We start from the raw sequence: 7,743 nt of genomic DNA on the forward strand, positions 1-7,743 counted from the left end.
TTGAGAGCTGGGGCTCTCTTTTGCATTTCTTTATATTCATGACACTTAGAAAAGTGCATAACACACACTAGATATTTAATTGAATAGTTATTGACTGACTATGGACCTATTGATGGTATGGCTGGCTCAAGAGGCATACAAAGTTTTGAAAGTTTTTGACGATACATACACACTGCTTTCCAGAATTATTTAGATCATCCTTAGCACCATCAATAGTGCCTTAGTATGTCTGTTTCCCAACAGCTGCTACAGAACAAAAACATATCACCTCTCCCTCCCCGATCTTTGTCAATTTGATGGGTATGATGTAGCATGTAAAAATGCTTTAATTTTCATCTCCATAATTATTAGTGATATATATATTTTTCAAATTATTGTTAATTGCTTGGATTTCTTATTTCAAGAATTTGCTATTCAGCAAGGAGAAAATATTATAAGCAGCAAGGAATAAAAAATTTGAATATTGTGGAAACACAATCAGGATAACACAGGATCTGGCAGCTTCTACACTGAGGGATTGGATGGCTTGAAAGATGATATTCCATAGGACAAAGGAGTTGGGATTAAAACCAAGAATCACCTACCCAGCAAAACTGAGTATCATGTTTCAGGCGATAATATGAACATTCAGTGGAAAAGAGGACTTTAATTTTTTTTATTTTTTTGGTCTTTATTAATTTCCTTGTTTCCTTTTAATTTACAAGATTCAGTTAGACAATTCCTTGAGTTTTAAATTTTCTCTCCCTCCCTTTCACACCCCCCCGCCATGTTGGCATACAATGATGTATGGGATCTGCAAATATTTTCACATTAGACATTAGTCAGGTTATAAAGAAGGATTGTATCATATGGAATGAACAATGGGAAAGAAGAAACAACCAAACAAGAAAAAGAAAAAGATCAGGTAGTTTGCTTCAATCTGGATTCAAACTCAGTTCCTTCTAGTTCTTTCTCTGGATGTAGACATCTCTCTCCATCATGAGTCTTTTGCGGTTGACTTATAATCCTACATTGCTCAGAAGAGTCCTGTCTATCAAAGTTGGCCATCACACATACATTGGGTCTTTAATTATGTAAACATTTCTCCTGGTTATACTCTTCTCACTTAGCGTCAGTTTGTATAAGTCTCTCCAGGTAAATATGAAGTTCATCTGATCCTCACTTTTTATAGCACAATAGTATTCCATTGAATTCATATACCACAACTTGTTCAGCCATTCACCAATTGATTTGCACCTTCTTAATTTCCAATTCTTTGCCACCACAAAAAGAACAGCTATAAATATTTTTGTATACATGGTTCTTCCTCCCACTTCTATGATCTGTTTGATACACCCCTAGAGGTGGTATTACTAGGTCAAAGGGTATGAAATTATTTATAGCCCTTTGGGCATAATTCCAGATTGCTTTCCAGAATGGATGGATCAATTCACAACTCCACCAGCAATGCATTAGTGTTCCAATTTTTCCACATCCCCTCCAGCATTTGTCATTTTCCTGTTTTCTCATCTTAGCGAATCTGACTGGTGAGATATGGTACCTTAAAGTTGTTTTGATTTTCATTTCTCTAATCAGTAGTGATTTAGAACTTTTTTTATATGCTTATAGATATCTTTAATTTCTTCCTCTGAAAACTGCCTTTCCATATCCTTTGACAATTTATCAGTTGGGGAATGACTTGTATTCTTATAGATTTGACTCAATTTTCTGTATATTTTAGAAATGAGTCCTTTATCAGAGATATAGCTTGGAAAAATTCCCAATTTCCCACTTTGCTCTTTTTTTTTTTTTTTTTGCTTTTTTTGGAGGGCAATTGGGGTTAAGTTACTTGACAAATGTCACATGGCTAGTTTTTGTGTTAAGTGTCTGAGTCCAGATTTGAATTCAGGTCCTCCTGACTCCAGGGCCAGTGCTCTATTCACTGTGCCACCTAGCTACCCCTCCCACTTTCCTTTTATTCTTGGTTATATTGGCTTTGTTTGTACAGAAGCTTTTCAAGATAATGTAATCAAAATGATCCATTTTTCATTTTATAAAGCTGTCTAATTCTTGTTTGGTTATAAAGTCTTCCTCTCTCCACAAATCTGACAGGTAAATTATTCTTTGCTTTCTGAGACTGCTTACAGTATCAGCCTTTATAGCTAGACCATGCACCCATTCAGAAGTGATTTTGGCATATGGTGTTAGATAATGGTCTGCGTCCAGTTTCTGCAATACTATATTCCACTTTTCCCAGCAGTTTTTGTCAAACAGTGAGTTCTTATCCCCTAAACTGGGGTCTTTGTGTTTTTCAAACAATTGATTACTATAGGCATTGACTGCTGAGTCTTGTGTGCCCAATCTATTCCATTGATCCACTACTCTATTCCTCAGCCAGTACCAACTAGTTTTGATGACTGCTGCTTTATAATGCAGATTAAAGTGTGGTATAGCTAGTCTACCTTGTGTACCATTTCTTTTCATTAATTCCCTTGATATTCTGGACTGTTTGTTCTTCCAAATGAATTTTGTTACTCTTTTGTTCCTAGCTATATAAAGTAGTTTTTTTGGTAAATTGATTGGTATGGCACTAAATATATAATTTAATTTAGGTAAAATTGTCATTTTTTATTATATTACCTCAACCCAGCCATGAGCCATTGATATTTATCCAATTATTTAGATCAGACTTTATTTGTGTGAAAAGTGTTTTGTAGTTGTGATCATATAGGTCCTGGGTTTGTTTTGGCAGGTAGATTCCCAAATATTTTATAATGTCTACAGTAACTTTAAATGGGATTTCTCTTCCTATCTCTTGCTGTTGAATTTCACTGGAAATATACAGGAATGCTGGGGATTTATGGGGGTTTATTTTATATCCTGCAACTTTGCCAAATTTATTTATTGTCTCAAGTGGTTTTTTACTTGATTCTCTACAATTCTCTAAGTATATCATCTGCAAAGAATTATATCTTGGTCTCTTCTTTGCCTAATTTGATTACTTTGATTTGTTTTTCTTCTCTAATAGCTACTGCTAACATTTTTAGTATCAGATTGAATAAGAGGGGCGATATTGGACAATCTTGTTTTACCCCTGATCTTATTGGAAATGCTTCTAGGTTATCCCCATTACATATAATACTTACTGATGGTTTAAAATAGATGCTAATTATTATTTTAAGGAAGGCTCCATTTATTCCTATACTTTCTATTGTTTTTAAGAGGAATGGATATTCTGTTTTGTCAAAAGCCTCTTCTGCATCTATTGAGATAATTATGTGGTTTCTGCTAACTTTATTGTTGATATGATCAATTATACTGATGGTTTTCCTAATATTAATATCCTTGTGTTACTGGAATAAATCCTACCTGATCAAAGTGTATTATTTTTTTGATAAGTTGCTGTAGTATTTTTGCTAATATTTTATTTTAAAAAAAATGGCATCTATATTCATGAGGGAAATTGGTCTATAATTTTCTTTCCCTTTTTTATCTCTTCCTGATTTAGGTATCAGTACCATATTTGTGTCATAAAAAAAATTTGGTAGTACTCCTTTTTCACTAATTTTCCAAAATACTTTGTAGAGTATTGAAATCAATTGTTCTTTAAATGATTGATAGAATTCACTAGTAAATCCATCTGACCCTGGAGATTTTTTCCTAGGGAGTTCACTGATGGCTTGTTTGATTTCTTTTTCTGAGATGAGTTTATTTAAGTAATTTACATCCTCTTCAGTTAATCTGGGCAACTTATATTTTTGTAAATATTCATCCATTTCACAAAGATTGTCAAATTCATGGTCATATAATTGGGCAAAATAAATCTTAATTATTGTTTTGACTTCCTCTTCATTGGAGGGAGATTCACCTTTTTCATTTTTGATACCCATAATTTGGTTTCTTCTTTTTGTTTAATCATATTGACTAAGGGTCTATCAATTTTATTGTTTTTTTCATAGTTTCATTTATTAAATCAATAATTTTATTAATTTCAATTTTATTAATCTTTCCTTTTGTTTTCAATATTTCTAATTTAGTATTTAAATGGGGATTTTTAATTTGTTCTTTTTCTAGATTTTTCAATTGCATGCCCAATTCATTGACCTCCCTTTTCTCCAATTTATTCATGTATGCACTCAGGGACATAAAACTTCCCCTAAGAACTTCCTTTGCTGCCTCCCACAGATTTTTATGTTATCTCATTATTGTTATTCTCTTGAATGAAGTTACTGATAGCTTCTATATTTTCTTGTTTGACCCACTCATTCTTTAGGAGTAAATTGTTTAATTTCTAATTAGTTTTTAGTCTATCTTTCCATGGCCCTTTACTGCATATGATTTCTATTACATCATGAGCTGAGAAGGATACATTTAATATTTCTGCCTTTGCATTGAATTTTGAGGTTTTTATGCCCTAGTACATGATTGATTTTTGAGTATGTGCCATGAACTGTTGAGAAGAAATTATATTCCTTTTTATCCCCATTCACTTTTCTCCAGAGATGTAGCTTATCTAGCCCCTCTAAAATTCTATTCACCTCCTTAACTTCTTTCTTGTTTATTTTGAGGTTGGATTTATCAAGTTCAGAGAGGGAGAGATTAAGGTCCCCCACTGGTATAATTTTGCTATCTATTTCTTCTTCTAGTTCCCTTAACTTCTCTTCTAAGAATTTGGACGCTATACCACTTGGTGCATGTATGTTAAATAAGGATATTGCTTCATTCTCAATGGTGTCTTTTAGCAGGATATAGTTTTCTTTCCTATGTCTTTTAATTAGATCTATGCTTGCTTTTGCTTTATCTGAGAAAAGGATTGTTAATGCTGCTTTTTTTTTTTTTACTTTAGCTGAAGTATAATATATTCTACTCCAGCCTTTTACCTTTATTCTGTTGGTGTCCCTTTGCCACAAATGTGTTTCTTGTAGACAGCATATTTTAAGATTATGGTTTTTAATCCATTCTGCTATCCACCTCTGTTTTATGGGAGAGATCATCCCATTCACAGTAATGATTACTATCTGTCTTTTTCCCTCCATCCTATTCCCTCCCATGCTTATGATTTTGTTTCTTCCTTCTCCCTTCCCCTCCTTGAGGGTTTACTTTTTACCACAACCTCCCTAAGTGTTCCCTCCCTATGACCCCACCTTCTTTACCTAACATCTCACCTTACTACTATTTCCCTCCATTCTAATTCCCTCCTTTCTTATCCGTTCACCTTACATTCCTAATGCTTATAAAGGACATGATAGATTTTCATACTTATCAGAGTATGTTATTTCCCCTTTGACCCCAAACCAATGAGAGTAAATTTCATACAGTTCTCCTCTCCCTCCCTACTTTCCCTCTATTAAATGAGTATTTTTGTCTTTTCATGTTAGAATCTTGAACTTAAATGATTACATTGATCCCTCTTTGAATCAGAACCAGTGAGAATAATGTTCAAATGATGTTCCTCTCCCTCTTTCCTTCTCCTCTACTATAGTGTGTTTTTATGCCTCATATGGCATAATTTACCTTTTTCTGTCTCATCCTTTCCTTTCATCCCATTACAGTCCTTTTGAACACCTTAATAAGGTTTTTTTTTATCATCATATTAGTTTTTTTATACCCACACCCTATATCTATGCATATAACTTTTAAAGGTCATGATAATCATATAAATTTCAATATTGACAGTTATCAGCTTTTCATATGGGGATGCAAACAGTTTGCTCTAATTGCATCCCAAGTTATGTGCATGTGTGCATGTGTGTGCATGTTTGTATGTGAGAGTGTGTGTTTTTCTTGTTTGCCTTTTTATGTTTTCATTGAATCTTGTAATTGGAGATCAAATTTTTCATTGAGCTTTTTCATCAGGAGAGTCTGAAAGTCTCTTATTTCATTAAATGACCATGTCCTTGCCTGAAAGATTATGCTCAGTTTTGCTGGGTAGTTAATCCTTGGTTGCAGTCCTACCTGTTTTGCCTCATGAAATATCAAATTCCAATTCCTCTAATCTTATAATGGAGAAGCTGCTAGGTCCTGTGTAATCCTTACTTTAATTTCATGATATTTGAATTGTTTCCTTTTGGATGCTTGCAACATTTTCTCCTTAATCTTGTAATTCTACAATTTGGCTAGTATATTTATTGCAGTTTTCAATTTGGGATCTTTTTTATGAGGAGACCAATGAATTCTTTTGATAAGTATTTTACCTTCTGAATCTGTGACTTTGGGGCAGTTTTCTTTAACAATCTCTTGGAGGATGTTGTCCAGGCTGCTTTTTTCATCATGGGTTTCTGGTAGATTAATAATTCTTAAGTTATCTCTCCTGGATCTGTTCTCCAGGTCAGTTTTCTTTCTAGTGAGATATTTTACACTTTCTTCCAATTTTTCAATCTTCATGTTTTGTGTGATTGACTCTTGGTGCATCATAGTTTTCAGTGATTTATTTTCTTCAGTTAGTTTTTGAAGGTCCTTTTTTAAGGAGGCAGTTTCACCAATTAGTTCACAAACATTACTTTTTAAGGATTTGTTTTCTTCAGTGAGACTTTTCCAATTTGGTCACTGTAGATTTAAATTTATCTTCTACCTCCATAATTTGGATTTTACAATGTTTCTTGAGCTCCTCCAAGAATGATTTTTTTGGACTTGAAACCAATTCACATTTCCATCTGTGATCTCAGGTGTGGACAGAGAGTCTAAGGTGTTTCCTGAAAGTGATTCTTCTCATTCAGAATAATAGGATTTCATTGTCTTTGGTCTTGCCTTTGCAAGTTACTTCTAGCCCAATATAATTGCCTATTTCCTGTCCTTTAAAGTGTATTTCTGCTCCAGTAGTACAGAGGGCTCTGACTCAATCTTCTCAGGCTGTGATCTAGGTGCCTGGTTGTTGGTGTTTTGTGCTGTAGCCTCTGGGTGTCTAGATTGAGGCCAAGCCCAGGGCTCTCAATGTTTCCCCTGAGTTACCCTGAGGCTCACAGAGTAATCTGTGGGGGAGGGGCGGTCTGGCTACTTCAGATTTCTGCCTCTATGCCCCTGGGCTACAGTTCAGGCAGGCTTTTGCTGGTCAGGTGAGGTGGGGCTTGCTGGGACCACTCAAGTTCTTCTTTTCAGACTCCTTACTGCTTCTGTTATTCCCTTTCTCCGTGTCTCCTAAGCCTGAGGCTATTTCTGTTATTTCAGGATTTTACTCTGAGTGGGACATTTATCTCTAGGTTTTCTGTGTCAGGGAGGGGGAGTTGGAGCAGCCAGGGTTTACTTTGCCATCCTGGCCCCTTGAAAATCACACAGGTGATTTTTAAACTTCCTGGTTTGGGAATGATAGCCCCAGGAGAAGCTGCTGTCTCTGCTACAGTCCCTGAGTTTTCTTTTACCCACGTCAGAGGGATCCTCCTGTCCCATGGTGAGATGCTTCTGAGATGGCTGCAATTCACCCTTGGGGTGGGTGAGTCTGCTTGCTGGGGCTCCTTCTGTCTCTGCTATAGTCCGCTCTTTAGTCCAAGGTGCTGCAGCCCCCATGTGCTCTGTGCTCTCCCTGCCCTGATCCACGTGGGTACTTTCCTGGGCTGGATTCTGGCATGCTCCATCTCCCAGTGGATTCTGACACTCCCAAATTCGTTCAGATTCACTTTTTAAAATTTAGTGATGGGATTCACTGAGGAGCTTAGAAAAGTTACTGCTTCTGTTCTGCCATCTTGGCTCCACCCCCTGGAATAGAGGACTTCCAAGCATTCTTGATGAAAAAAACAGAGTTGAAAAGAAAATTTGACATTTAGGTACAAG

The sequence above is a fragment of the Petaurus breviceps genome, unplaced genomic scaffold (assembly GCF_028583685.1).
Source record: "Petaurus breviceps papuanus isolate PSGF00001 unplaced genomic scaffold, PetGlider_PUasm1.0 67, whole genome shotgun sequence".
NCBI classification, from domain to species: Eukaryota; Metazoa; Chordata; class Mammalia; order Diprotodontia; family Petauridae; genus Petaurus; species Petaurus breviceps.